This window comes from Nuphar pumila, chromosome 2 (assembly GCF_984573655.1).
Source record: "Nuphar pumila chromosome 2, dmNupPumi1.hap1.1, whole genome shotgun sequence".
Classification (NCBI taxonomy): domain Eukaryota; kingdom Viridiplantae; phylum Streptophyta; class Magnoliopsida; order Nymphaeales; family Nymphaeaceae; genus Nuphar; species Nuphar pumila.
Genome location: NC_143250.1, coordinates 143,515,243 through 143,530,153, shown reverse-complemented (window position 1 = coordinate 143,530,153; position 14,911 = coordinate 143,515,243). Strand labels below are relative to the sequence as shown.

General features: G+C 36.0%; 2 long non-coding RNA genes across 2 annotated transcripts; both read right to left on the bottom strand.

The window, feature by feature from the left end:
* Positions 1-228: 228 nt before the first annotated feature.
* Positions 229-757, bottom strand: LOC149847425 (uncharacterized). Its single transcript, XR_016430382.1, has 2 exons — positions 704-757; positions 229-594 (listed from the first exon to the last, which is right to left on the bottom strand). It is a non-coding gene; the product is annotated as an uncharacterized LOC149847425 (long non-coding RNA).
* A 13,230-nt stretch (positions 758-13,987) lies between these two features.
* Positions 13,988-14,647, bottom strand: LOC149847424 (uncharacterized). The gene is made up of 2 exons (XR_016430612.1): positions 14,364-14,647; positions 13,988-14,265 (listed from the first exon to the last, which is right to left on the bottom strand). It is a non-coding gene; the product is annotated as an uncharacterized LOC149847424 (long non-coding RNA).
* Between the last annotated feature and the right edge of the window lie 264 nt (positions 14,648-14,911).

Sequence of the window (14,911 nt, the reverse complement as noted above, 5' to 3'; positions counted from 1 at the left end):
CGCATGGACAGCTTGGCTCAGCTTGTTTAGGCTAGCTAAATAGTAATAAATATATTTTACATCACATAGTGCAGTGTAAAACAAATAGTTGAAGTGTTTGGCTTACAGAGTTTAAATATTATTGCTTCTAGCTCAGTTTCTTTTTTTTTTTTAATAAACAAGCTAGTTCGAGATCGGCTTGCTTCACTACAAGCAGGAGTCAAGCTTGAACACCTCAAGCTCGACTCATTTGCCAGCCCTGATTGCAATGTAAACACCTATCAGACAGTATATGAGCATGAATTTATGGTCTTTTAGAGAGAATGTATGTGCTTGACTCTTTGGATTGCACTCTTCACTTTAGCCATTGGTTCTTCATAAAGAACAGCAGGGTTATCCACATTTGATGCAATACTAGGCTCACCTAAAAATGCTCGAAATGTGTCTGCAACTGAGTAAGAGAGAGAGTGAAGATTGTAACCCCCTTCCAAGAAAAAAATGCAGCGACCTCCACACAATTCCTCTGCCAGTTGCTTGATATTTGAGGCAAGCATGTAATAGGTGGCAGTTGTAAATTGTAGAGAAGCAAGGTGATCCAGCACATGAGCATCATATCTGAAACACATGAAATTCCTCAAGAGAAAACTTCAAAATTTTCACACAATGTAAATAAAAAGTATTAAATCGAAAAAAATGCCAATGAAAAGAACAGGTGATCGAATACCTCAGTCTGATCACCTAGGCAACCAATCCTGTTCGAGACTGTTGAGCACTGCAGATGACAAAACATGCGGACCCATAAGCTCAGACAGAATTGGTTGCTTGGGTGATGAGGGTGATCACTCCAATCTCCTAATCTCAATTTTTTGGATGCATTCACTTCTGTAGACAAGGGGACGCATCCAAACATCCCTCAAATAGTGACTGAACTCGTATTTATGTGTATGGACCCACTAACACAGTCTGATGGTCTACGGATGCTGACAGATGAGGATGCGAACAGACTCTTTCCTGTTTCGACACAGCTACAATGCAGTATATACGAGTGTCAAGTGTGGTCTACTTAAAGAGACTACAGGTCGAACTGATTAATTCTGCAGTGATAACCTCATGCCACCTGTGCATGTAAGAGACTACTGGTCAAACTGATTAATTCCGCAGTGGCAACCACATGTCATCTGTGCATGTGCGTGTCATAGTTACATACATCAGTGTCAGCTATATCCTGGCAAAGCAAAATCGCTAGATATTTGTAGGTTTTTAAATAAATCTGGCGAAAAACTCAGCATTCAAAAAATGAAAAAGGGAAACTTTTAGAAACCTAACTTTTGAGCAATAATAAAAGAAGCACCTATGTTTTTTAAAAATGTAAAATTGCACCTAAAAATTTTCTTGGTTAATTAAAAAACTCGAATGTCTTGGAACATCCAACTCACTGTCAAATTTATTTTTAATGTCTCTCTCTCTCTAACCCGTCTTTTTGAACCAACACCATATTCTCAGTTTTTTACCATTATCTACCATTACCTCTATGCATCTTTTCCCTTATTTTTAACCATCACCATATAATAATCCAGTCTTCGACATCGTCTACCTCTATCCAACACCACCCCCTCTCCCCCCAACCCCAACAATCCTTACTTTCCCTTTCTTCTGTACTCATCATCACCTCTTACCACCCGACTTGCTCATATATATATATATATATATATATATATATATATATATATATATATATATATATATATATATATATATATATATATATATATATATATATATAGAGAGAGAGAGAGAGAGAGAGAGAAATGGGTCCGTGCTAAACCACATTTGTGCTAAATCAGAGCTAAAGCGTGCGTTGATGGATGATCAATGCTATTTTTGGGCAAAAAGACCTTTAGTGGTGCACCAAAAGCGCTAGTAAAGTTCCCGCTAAAAGTTTGAGACTTTTACTGGTGCTTTTAGTGCGCCTCTAAAAGCCGAGCGCATTTTCGAAAAAGGTTTTCAGTGGTGCACTAAAAGCACCAGTAAAGGTCTTGTTGAAGGAAAGAGTCCAGCTGGTCCAACGTGTGAAAGCTCAAATCACAGTCAAATGATAAGGCAATGAGCTGTTAGGAATGCAAGACTATCCAAATAAGTGGTTGAAAAAAATAAGAAAATTGTTGAAGAAGACCACGATTTTACCGTGAACCAATATTTTAGATATAACAAAATAGAAAGGCAAAATTTATGGAATTGTAATCAAGATCGTGGGAAAATTGATAAATACAACATCCATGGCTCTTGTAAAGAATTGAGAAAGAAAATAGAAAAAGAGTGAGCAAGCTCTTCCGAGGATGTCCATGGTTCTTCACACCACTTCGGAGCATCACCACCTGCAGCTTCCAGCAACCTGCAACAAAGTGAGGTTAGAAAGCACCAACGAGGGTTGTTTGCGCACGACCTGAGCAAGATTCCAACTCCTCTTCATCTCTCTATTCCTCGGATTGCCGGAATAGGCCACCGATAAGCCTCTCAACCCTCTCTTCTAGTGTAAAACCCATTTCGTGTGCTTATTTTGATTTTTCTTTGTATGCTTGCATTTTTAACTTTGTTACAACCTTAGTATTAATCTGTTGGTGTGTTGAACAGCACCTAGATCGAGTCTAGGTTTATGCTCTTTTGTTAATTTTGGATTGATTTGCATTTTCAGCATCTTTAGAACCATTTTCCCCTTGTGCGCCCAAACCGGCTAGATTGATTCTAGCCGATTGAAGTGTTTTGTTTTAAGATTTTAATTTGGTTAATGTGCATGCGTAATGTAGAGTTCTGAGTATGCAGAAAATTATTTTAATTTTGTAAGTGTGTTGCCTTTCGTTTAGATTCAGTTTTGTTTTTTGGTACACGCAAATACATAAAATCGAGTAGAGTGATTCTACCCGATTTTTGTGCTTTGTGTCTTATTGACATTAGATTTTTATAGGTGCTTGGTGGTTTTTAGCAGTAGATTTAGATGTTTTAATCTCTGTAGATTTACTGTTAATTAGCTCAAATTCATGAGTAATGCAACATTACATTATGGTTTACTTGCTATTGTTCAATTCACATTCCAATAGTAGGTTTGATTCAGACGGATTGTACAATTAGCATGTAGACTGTGGTTCCAGTCTTTAACAACAATTTTGTGTTAGTGTAATGGCTGATTAGTAGGTTATTCTAGTGTTTTGTTAGCATTGTAGTTTATAGTAATATAGTTTTAATTGGGTATGAGTTTCACTTTGTTTTTGCATGATTTAGACAATGTTTCGGGTCACCCAATTGTTGTGGTTGGATGCTTATAAGTTTATTTTGTTTTGAAAGTCTATTATTAGTAGCAGACTTAGATTAGTTTAATGATTGATTAATAGATTAATTTGGTATGAGGTTAGATTGATTTGCTGAGTGTGGTTGTAATTAGGTTAATTCTTGTGTAGCATTAGTTAAGTATGTTTCCATTAGAATTGAGTTTCATTGTGCATGCTAGGTTAGGGTGTTAATTCCCGGTTAGATTTATGTTTACAACATAGTTTAGGTGATCATCAATTGATATACAGTGTGTTAATTAATTCAAATATCTTAGATTAGTTAGTCCCAGTGATTGTCAGCCTCTTTAGCCTTTGCTTTGTTCGGTAGCCAAAGATCGACTAGAGTTACTCTAGTCGATTGGGGTGTTTTCTAGGTTTTTAAGTTTCCTGTTAAATCTATATTTTCTGTAGGTTAATAGTTCAATTAGGTTTAGAATTGGTGCATACTGGTGTTAGTGGGATAATTAGCATCTTAGGTTTGATTTTTCGCATCATTTTTGCCCTTCACATCATTTGATTTCCTAAATAGGCTTATCGCGTGTTTCAATCTGATTTTGTGATGCCTATATCTGGAGATCCTGGAGTGGTATTTGGGATCTGTAAGCTTTGCTGAATTCATGACCCTGTCAGGAATTCAACAGAACAAAAATCGCTCCAATCAGACTCTGTTTGAGTCATCTACAAATCATTTTATGATTGCTTATCAGAAATTAGGAGTTCATGTCACGCAGGGGTGAAATAGTCATTTGTGATTTTGTGTAGTTTTTTGAATTCAGATTTTTAGTGTTTTATTAGGTTTCTAACATTAGTCCAGGGTTAATTGTAGCATTAAGACAATTAGTTTAGAAAATTAGCTGTGGTAATTTCTTGTTTTACGTAGAATTAGGTTAGCGATTAATTTTAGAATTAGTTTAGAAATAGTTATTGTAATTTCTTTAAATAGTTTTACTAACTTCATTTCTGTGTTGTGCGGGTGATATTAAGTTGCAGTAAGAGCAACTTATCTCAGTGATTGATTGTCGCATCAAGTGAATTGATGAAAATGCCCTTGTGTTCGCAGGCTTAAGTCACTGCGCGTCTCTTTTCTGTTTTGTTCAATTTTGATTGCATTATAATATTGGTTGTAATTGAACACGTTCAATATCAATAAAATGCAAATTTCAGTTTTAATTTGAGTATATCTTGTTCCCTGTGAATCGATCTAACTCACCACTTACGTGGGAAATCGGTTTTATTACTTGATTGGTGATTTTCCAAAATGCTTTCAACGATAAAATAATGTGTAAAAATACCATTACAAAAATCTGATCAAGTTTTTGGCGCCGTTGTCGGGGAACAACATATATATTCTGTTAATTCTAACATTGCAAGTTTTTGATATTTGTTTAGTTAATCGTATTTTGATTGTTCTAAATAGTAGGACTAGTTAGTAAATGTAGGATTAACGTAGAAAGTACATATAGGATTCACGTTCTGCGTATTTAGGATTCACACACTTGCATGCTTCTTGAGCGATTAGACATGTGAGTTCTAGATAACTTAGCTTGAATTCCTATCTTTGTATTTAAGCATACTTAGAATAGATTTAATTTTGTAGCTGAACTTTTCCTTAAGCATGTTTAGCGTAGTTTAATTGTATTTAGTTTTAATTTGGGACTTAGAACCCGAAGCTCCTGTGCGCCCTCTGAGGGAGTACTTCCTACCCACGGAGTACACCCAAGCGACGTGCATTCCCAGACCAACTATTGGGGTGTCTCATTACGAGATTAAGGCCAGCGTAATACAAATGCTCCCAGCTTTCCATGGCCTTAGTCATGAAGATACCTACCGGCATTTGAACGAGTTTCTCGAAATTTGTTCAACAATGAAAATTCAAAATTTTGAGAATGACACACTGAAGTTGACCCTCTTTCCTTTCTCGTTAAAGGATAAAGCCAAGTATTGGCTTAAATTCTTAGATACGATCATTATAGGGTCGTTGGATCAATTACAACAGGAGTCTATGAAGAAATACTTTCTCATCGATAAGACGAACCAGTTTAGGCGAGCCATCACCAGTTTCTTAGAACTGGATGGTGAGCAATTTCACGAGACGTAAGAAAGGATGAAAGAGCTCCTTAGGAAATGTCCCCACCACCAGGTGCCGAGATGGCAGCTGGTGCAGAGTTTTTATGATGGATTGTCTGACAAAAATCGTCAGATGATCGATGCTTTGTGTGGTGCGATATTTATGTTGAAGTGCAAGGATGAGGCTTATCATTTATTCGATACTCTTGCCGAGAACTCTTTGCACCATGCCTCTACCTCTCACTCTGAGAGAGCCACAATCACACCCAACACCTCTAGGAAAGGTGGCGTTATTGAGATTGATTCGACTGTTGCACTGCAAAGGAAAGTGGATATGCTTTCGCAGAAGCTATATCAATTTCTCCCTTTTTCATCACTAAAATCATAAATAAATGATATTCTAGCGACAAATATCTTTCTCTCGCTAATCCGTCGCCAAATGGTGACAGATTTTTTTTATCGCAAATGTCTGTCGCTAATCAATGTTTTCCTTGTAGTGTGAAAGATTGAATGTTCATCGCGTCAACAACCTTGAGAACGAGCACAATCTTAGACCTACCAAACACCTTGAGCATGTTTGCATTGTGATAAAATTTGACAAAGAACAAGAACACATATGTGTTAATATCAAGAAGGGTCTTTGTTTATAAAAACTTGCTTACATGGTTATATAAAAATTATATATATATATATATATATATATTGTTTATAATGTTAATATCAAGAAGGGTCTTACTTTAATAGATAAGTCATTGGTCATCTTTCGAAGTGGCCTGGGTTCAAATCTCACCATTTTCTCTGTTTCAAAAATGCATTTCATATCATTGTCAAAAAGTTTAAAAATATTTTTAAAATAAAAATTTTCGGCTTGACTGGAACTGAGTTTGAGCAACCCATTTTTCTTCACGAGGAAAGAACAATCACCACCACATTGTAAATCACTTTCGGAAAATCTTAACCAATGAAACAAAAAATGCCAATAAAAATATCGTGAGGTTTTCAAAAGCCAATATCATGCTGAAAAAAACAAGACATTTTAAAAAATATGGCCTATTTTTAAAAATATCATGGTTTGTCCAGAATTCCAGATATTAACATGATAAAAAACATTTTTATATCTTTATTTTTATGTTTCTTATAGTTTTATATTTTTTTACTTGCCAATATTTTGTTGAGAAGTTTGGGTAAGGCACCTAACGTATGTTAAGTTTATGTTTAGCTGGATACCTTCATTTTAAAATATTAAGATAGATGTCTAACTTTTTATCAAACTGCTCAGATGACCACCTGAGTTACTTTTACCATTGACACTGCTTATCTTCTAGTAACTATGACTACAAACATTCAACCATAGTGACAAATATTGCCAGAAATTGTCTGAAAGTTTTAAACGGTAATTTTTTGCCAGATTTTCAAAATATCGTTTGATTTATGAAAAAACATAAATGCCATGATTTAAATGTGATGTTTGCGTTTTAAATGGTAATCTATCATGAAAAACCATGTTTTCTTATTTCTAAATAAATTTTATTAATATTTTCTTATAAAAAATAATTTTGTATTTTTTAATTTATTTTTTTATTGCCAAGATTTTGCCAAAAAATGCTAGATTTATGAAAAAAAATTAATTTCTCACGAGTTTTTGAAAAACGAGATTTTGCCGTTTTTAACGTTTGTCACTATGCATTCAACCATGGAGAATATTTAAAGTGTCATTTTAAAGACTTAAATAAAGTTGGGTGATTGAGAAATCTGTTATAAATGCATGGATTTGAATTAAATGTTTAAAAAAACTGATGCAGCTGAACATAAATTTGCCATATGTTAGGCACCTATATGTAAATTATACCAAATTTCCCCAAGACCATGTGGTTTGACACAGTTAAGAACTGCCTAATAATGTTTCTACAACTCACTCATCCTGGTTACCTGTTGAAACATTGACACTAAAATTTAAACACCAAACAATTCAAAGTACGGCTTACATGGATCATGAGCTGTAAATTTCTATAATTGGTTAAGATATAGGCCTAGACAGATAGGATGTCAGTAATTACATCATGCCAGCTGTCAGGAAAAAAGAGAAATTTTCAAATACCCTAAACTTTTAGGCCTAATTCATGAGCACACTAAAAGTTTCAAAATTTGCAAAATGCCCACCAAAGTTTTTACTTAAGTTAATAAATGATTCATGACCATGTTACTCATATATTTTGCCACATGAGAAGGCTTAGTTTTTTGGAAAATACATTTAGTTTTGGTTCGGATATTTATTAGGTCAGTTATTAAGGAACCAAACGAACCTAGTTTTCTCATTAGTGGGTTGAATAATTGTTGGATTGATTGGCTTATTATAATTTAAGTTTTATATAATTTATTTTTTTTATGAAAATGACCAATAACAAGTTTTACTGTGTGGTAGTTAGTGTCTTGTTTAATGTTGGCCAGGTTAATGGTTTAAATATCATTGTAGAAAATAAACGTTTTACTGTATATGTTAAGTTGACAGCCTTACGTACGGTCAAACTGAATGAGGGCGAATTAGTAATTTTATTTCAATGTTTGCAAAATGCCAACCAAAGTTTCCCCCTAGGTTAATTAAATGACCCTCAATTTAATTACCTCTAACTAAATCGGTTATAGTTTTTTAAAATGACCATGTTACCCATACGTTTTGCCATATAATAAGGCTTAGTTTTTAGAAAAGTGCATTTAGTTTGGGTTGGGATATTTATTAGGTCAGCTATTAAGAAACCAAACAGACCTACTTCTGCAATTAGTGGGTCAAATAATTGTTGGGTTGATTGGCTTATTATAATTTAAGTTTTATATAAATTTTTTGTTTTTATGAAAATAACCAATAACAAGTTTTAATGTGTGGTGGTTAGTGTCTTGTTTCTTATTGGCGAGGTTAATGGTTTAAATATCGTTGTAGAAAATAAACTTTTTACTAAATATGTTAAGTGGACAACCTTACATACGGTCAAACTTACTTTGTCCTTCCTTTTAGAATAAAGGCAAATTAATAATTTTATTTTGTCAATTATAAGCTAAAATGATAACATCAATACATGAGTTAGGTTAGCCCAAAAATAACCGAATGTTAGTTTATGATTGGGATAATTTGATTAAAATAATAAGAAAACTTTGGAGATTATTTGAAAACTCCAAAACGTTTTGAGGGTAATTGAAAATTTTCGAGAAAAAAAAAAAGAAGAATGAAAAAGTTTTCGCTCTATATGACTTTGACAGTCCTTAGCTATGTGCCATTGTTGCTGACCGAGATCTAGAAAGGTCTGTGATTATGTAAGTACTGTACTGGTAAAGGCCTGTCTATCCCCAGCTTTATCAGTCTGAAAAACGAAAGAACTGAAAATGATGACGGTTCTATTTTTTATGTCTTCTTTTAAGGGTAAAATCTTTTAAGTTTACTGCCAAATTACGTACAAATTTCCTTGGATCTCTATGGATTTTTGGATCTTATATTTTTAATAAAAAATAAATTTTGTTGACATGAGAAAGTATCACATGGTAGGCCTATTGATTCTTTGAAGCCTTATAAAAACCTACCTACATGTCATAATCATGATTTAAGAGCTGATTCTCGTTAACCTAAACATGTCGGTCACATCTGTAAGGTTAGTTTCATAAAAAATAATAACAAAAAATAAAAAAGAAAACTCATTGGTAGGTAATGATGAGATGACCAAATGTAATCCTTATGTCAGTTGTTTAATATTAATATGATCATCTCTTCTTCGTTTTTTGTTGCATTGAACAAGCCTTAGTTTCTTTCCTTTGCAACAATGCACACTGGTCTTATAGCTATTGAGTTTGATCATGGCTTAGTTTTGAAAAAAAAGAGACACAAATGAGATCAATTTTGTTTTAAACATTGCTACCATAGTGTCTTTTTTCATTTAACATATTTTTCTTTAAAATAAATTGTTTTATTAGCAAGAATTTTGAGATGGGATATTTGATGAGTGAAGGCTCAAAATGTAACTTCCTACACCAAGCAAATGTTTGAGAGGGCTTAGGAATTAAATTCATTAGGTAATTTGTTCTTTAGGCCCTCTTTTTTCGTTAGGTCTCGTTAGGCCCTTCAAAAAATTGTAGTTTTAAGTACTTTTTTCACATCTAATACAGTAGATGTGATCTATAGGTTTTTTCAGTGGGAATCAGCTTTTGGATTGCCCAAATCTGACCTGTATACAGTTTTTTCCGGTGATCCAAAATCAATGGCTGTGAATGTACCAGTTTTTTCGACTCATAAAAATATGTATTTTTGTCGAAAAAACATGATTCAAGAGTCTATTCTCACTAAATCGATCATGGTAAACACCTCTAACGGCTCAGATCTACGATAAAACACTTAAAACCGATAGGGCAGAATGGGGCATAACCAGAAATGGGGCCTAATATGTTCAGTTCTCGTGTTCATATATATATATATATATATATACATATATATATATATATATATATATATATATATATATATATATAAAGTTGATGATGACATTTATAATTCATTTTGGACGTAGTAACCTATGATTTGTGCTTGATTTTACAGGAGTGTTTTTCTGCAGAAAGGACGCCAACTTTGGAGTCAGTTTCCGCCTCTTGATTCATAGAGTTCTATCCCAGCTTAAAATTGCTGGGCTTGTTAAGGGAAGTACTGGTTCATCTCTCTCTCTCTCTCTCTCTCTCTCTCTCTAAACGAATATAGGATAAGTTTTTTTTGCCTCTAGGGAAATGTTATCCACAAACTTATATGGTAACTTGCGCTAGTATTTGTTGTATGTGTAAGAGTGACACTAACTTCTTGAAAATAATATCTCTAGCAGAAACCCTGGAGTTCAAGAACATGGACTCGGTTCATGAGCTTGATTTGTTTCTAGTAGAAAAACCAGAGTTCCAAGGAGTTTAACATGTTTTACATGATTAATAATGCTACGTACACATGCCCCTGTGGAGTTTTCTAGTCCATTAGTCTAGTGGCACAAACAATTTAGATTTGAAGAAATAATGATGGAAAATGTGCCTAATGCTTTGCCACATTTAGCATGCAGTCATTCTTGAGGTTTACAAAGTAATGCTTGACAAAGTAATCTTTTCCCAAGGAATTGACAAACATGGTTGTATTTCACCCAATGAAAGCACTTCCATGACATTGACAAACCAGTGTTCTTTTTCTAGAAAACAACACAAAGTCGATCTTTGTCAGTATATAGGTAACCTTCTTTTGTCTGTAAATAGCTTGCTTAGGTAGTGGTTAACTTTTCATTCTGTCTCTTTTGCAAGTCATATGAAGATGTAGATATTGGTAAGGTAAAATGTTTTCTCATAGTCAAGTTCAGGGCCAAGCTGGAAACGTGGAAAGGAAAGCTCCTCTCTATGCCGGCCAGAATCATTCTAATAAGGCCAGTCCTTGCCTGTCTCCTCTATCGGATGTTATGTTTCAGGCTGCAGATGGGATGCATTAGAGCAGATAATGAGAGCTTTTCTCTAGTACAACTCGGAGATCAAGAAGCACCCTCATCTAATTTTGGGGACCAACAAAGGCTCTGCTCATCTGGTAGGGGCAACTTGTGAATGTCAGCAAGTTGATCAAAACTTACGGGTGGCGTCCCTTGCCGCAAGGTGGAAGCTGGGTGTACTTCTCGGTGGGCAGGGGGACCTCAAGGGTTTTACCAACCGCAGGTCAGTCAAGTTGCGGTCGGTGATGGGGGCTTTTCCTTGGATTATCGAAAAAAAAGAAAAATGCAAATGTCTTCATGTGATTATGGGCTAACTTGAAAACAGGACAAAGAAAAAGGACAAAAAATGAGAGACCTTGAACTTCTTTAAATTTTGTGGTGCCATCGGTATTATGCAGACTTGATCAATTGCAATCACTATGACTGAACATGGCGCCATGTTTCAGAGCCATGTGCAACTTGATCAAAGAACCTTTATTGATGAGGAACCCTCGCTGAGAATCAGGTCACTCCATGCAAAACCTCGTGTGGGGTCACCGACACCCAAGCCGTTACGGAGTCCTGGGACAAAGGGATCTTTCATGTTAACTCTGAAATTTGTGTGTGTGCAGTAGTAGCTATAGGTTTATTTGTGGCTGCTTGCTTTAAGCGTTCTCTCTTTTTATACAGCCACAGTTCATGATAGCATGTGCATTATTCAAAATCAAAGAGCACAAAGGTGCCTACTTTTTCCAAACCATTGATGTCTTAATATTCCCTTCGTTTGGGTCCTCTTTTTTGTTGGTGGTTGTTGTCTGAGGGGATGACTACTGGATGTATTAAAATAGTAACTTAGCATAAAAGCTACATGTTAGGGCCATTGAGTTCATAGAACCTAGGTGACTCCATGCTCAACCAACATCAATTCATTACTTATGTGCTTTCTGTGATGGATGCTATGCCAACTAGCTTAATGAACAAGTTGAGGTGGCCCAAGGGGTGTCAACGGGTCGGGTTTGGTTCGGATCAGTTGCAACCAAACTTGGATCAAATTTTCGGGTATGGTATCGGGTCTGGACTCAGGTCTAATTGGGTCTATTATAAGAGAAACCATACCCAGACCTGGACCATACCCAGTAAAATAATATTTTTTTATCATTTTTACATTGAAAAGTTGGGGGTCTTAATGGGAACTCAGGTCGGGCCCGGACCTGGTATAAAATTTTAAGAACTATACCTGGGTCCATGTATTAATCGGACCTTCAGGTCATTGATTGGATGGCTAGGATTGAATGTATGATGGAACCCATCTTATATATTTCAAATGATGGGATCCGTGTTAGCCAATCATGGGGGTGGTCTTTCCAGAACTTCACTCTCCCCGATCTAGCCAACTTCGCTAGATCTCTGTCCAAAAAATTGAAAACCAAAAAAACTTTCCACACATGTATTCTATCGATTCTATGCAACTTTGGCAGTCATTCTTAGTTTTTAGGGGGATACCAACAAATTTATTACTTTACAACAAAAGTGAGTGGATCATTTTTTTTAATTATACGAAGAAACTATACTCCAGATTGAAGACCTGACCATGCTAGTGTTTGTCTGCCGTACCTATGGCGTAAAACTCTGGGCATGCCCCTCAACCCCAAGAGAGCCTCTTCCTGCAGAAGGGGGCACCCACATGGGAATTCGAACTCTCTGTAAAGGAAGACCTTCCTATCCACGTGCCCAAGACCATGTGAGCGGCCTTAAAGCAACAGAATTTTTTTGGCTTTCTTAAAGCTAATAACACTAAGAACATTAGATACAGAATTGGATTTAGCATTTTCCCTACAATTACTCTGCTGTCTCAGCTATAGATGCAATTTCAAAGCTCTTGGCTTACTTTCAAACAAGGACTTGTACGGTTCTGTTATATTGTGTCGTTGCTTCTAACTGGGAAAAACCAGTTTAGTAGGATATAACAAATGCAATTGTTGTGTTCAAAATGATTACTTAAAGGAGATAATGACATGTACTGAATCAGCTATACTATTATTTTAAGGGAAACACATCAAGATGCTTATTGGTATTTCATGACTTAATTGCCCACCTTGGCCCCATCCTTCTGGTCACAAATAAACTTCCTTAGGAACCAAGTTTCACAATCATGATGGGGGTATCTTCAATAGTCTTTTTTTCTTAGGGGTGTGTGTTTCATGCCCTTTCCTACGAAAGAGGCTTTCTTCCCTAGAAAATAGGGCCTCTTTCTTATAAAGGTAAATTTATTGAAAATATATGGTAGGACCCACACAAAAAAAACAGTTTCCCGATAAAAATGGGTTCACACTTCTCCCTTCACTTTCCCTCCAAAGTGACCCTTCCAAAAGAGACTTTCCTTGAGTGAGAGTGTAACAAACACCCCTTTAGTTCAACACTCGTTAGCATTTTATCTTACAACATGGTTTGGGTGTACATGTGATTTTTTTTTTTAAGAACTTCAATGTTTTATTGCAGATAGAAAGAATTTAGCATGTTACAGTAGCTTTGAGTACGGTCACTTCCCTAAAAAGAAAGATCATAGTGACAAGAGATCCCATCTAAGAGCATGGAGGAATACACGCCCCATCTCAATCCTTAGTAAGCAATTAAGAGACCGTAAAGCCGGTACCCTTTCCTCCACGTTAACAAGATCTGACCATGAAGAGGACCCATAGGAGACGTCCACTTCCCCGTTGAAGGTGAAGTCTACCAAAGACAATTCGTACTCCAACTGGGAGAGCAAAGGTTTTGGCGTACATGTGATTTGTTTGATGTGATTATCCACCGTTAGGGAAAGTGATTTGGCATCCTAACGAGAGCAGATCAGGTGATCTGCCAAATCACCTTAAAGAAAGTAATTTTGCATCCTCACCGTCCACAAATGGCATAAAGATCTTGGGTCCTGGTGGGATGACACAATGGACGGTGAAGATGTCAACCGATCACCTTATGTTCCCTCACCCTAACTCACCGAACACGGATGAAATAGGATGGGTTCCATCATACATTCAATCCTAGCCATTGATTGGATGGCCAGGATTGAATGTATGATGAAACCCATCCTATTTCAAATGATGGGATTTGGCACGTGTTTTACAACTTGCTACTATAAAAAAGAAACAAAGGAAAATATTCTTGGCCATATCAGCATTTTTTCCATTGCATTCTCAATTACAACATTCGCAGTACAAAAGCAACAAAAAAGAAAAGAGAGAGAGGACCCGCTAGTGAAAGAATCTTTTATTGGAGTTACTTGGTGAACTTATTTCATCCAAGTCATCCAAGGAAAAAAAGATCTCATCTAGACACGAAAGCTCTCTTCCATCATCATCATCATCATCATCACCATAACTGGACTCAGAATCAAAGTTCCTCTCTTGAATTCTGCATAGGACCCAATCTCCTAATACCTGCAATTGTTATCTAATCTTTTAGAGAGAGAGAGAGAGAGAGAGAGAGAGAGAGAGAGAGAGAGAGAGAGAGAGAGAGAGAGAGAGAGAGAGCTCACAGCTTTTGAACACCCACGCTTCCTAGAAACTTTGGTTGTGGAGTCCAAGAGGCTATACTCATCCATTGCCCAATTGGTCTTAGTCCCATCGGGAGGCTTCCCAGTGTAAAAAATTAGAGACCTCTTGCACCCAACAACTTTGCTTCCGTTTGATATGGACTCCTTGCCTGTGATCTTCCAATGTCCTGATGCAGCAGGCACGTACTCTATAGAGTTCTTTCTCTGGTTTCTTGGCTTTTGGCTATAGAAATACCACTCTTTATTGCCACCCAAAGTCTTACCTGAGCAAACACATGTGAAATATGTAATACAATGATCATTGGGTAATGTTCATGGAGTAATTCTTATCACTTGGTTTACTTGTTTTTGTTACCATCCTCTGAGTTCTGACTCTTTCCAATGATGTTGGTAAATGCCAGTGAAATTCCAAAATTTGTTTCTCTATTTTTTTTGTATCCCAAAGAGTGAAGGAAGAATCAGAAGAATACTGATATACCAGCTAACCTGCCAATCTTAATTTCTTATTTACTATTTGAGATCATATTAAT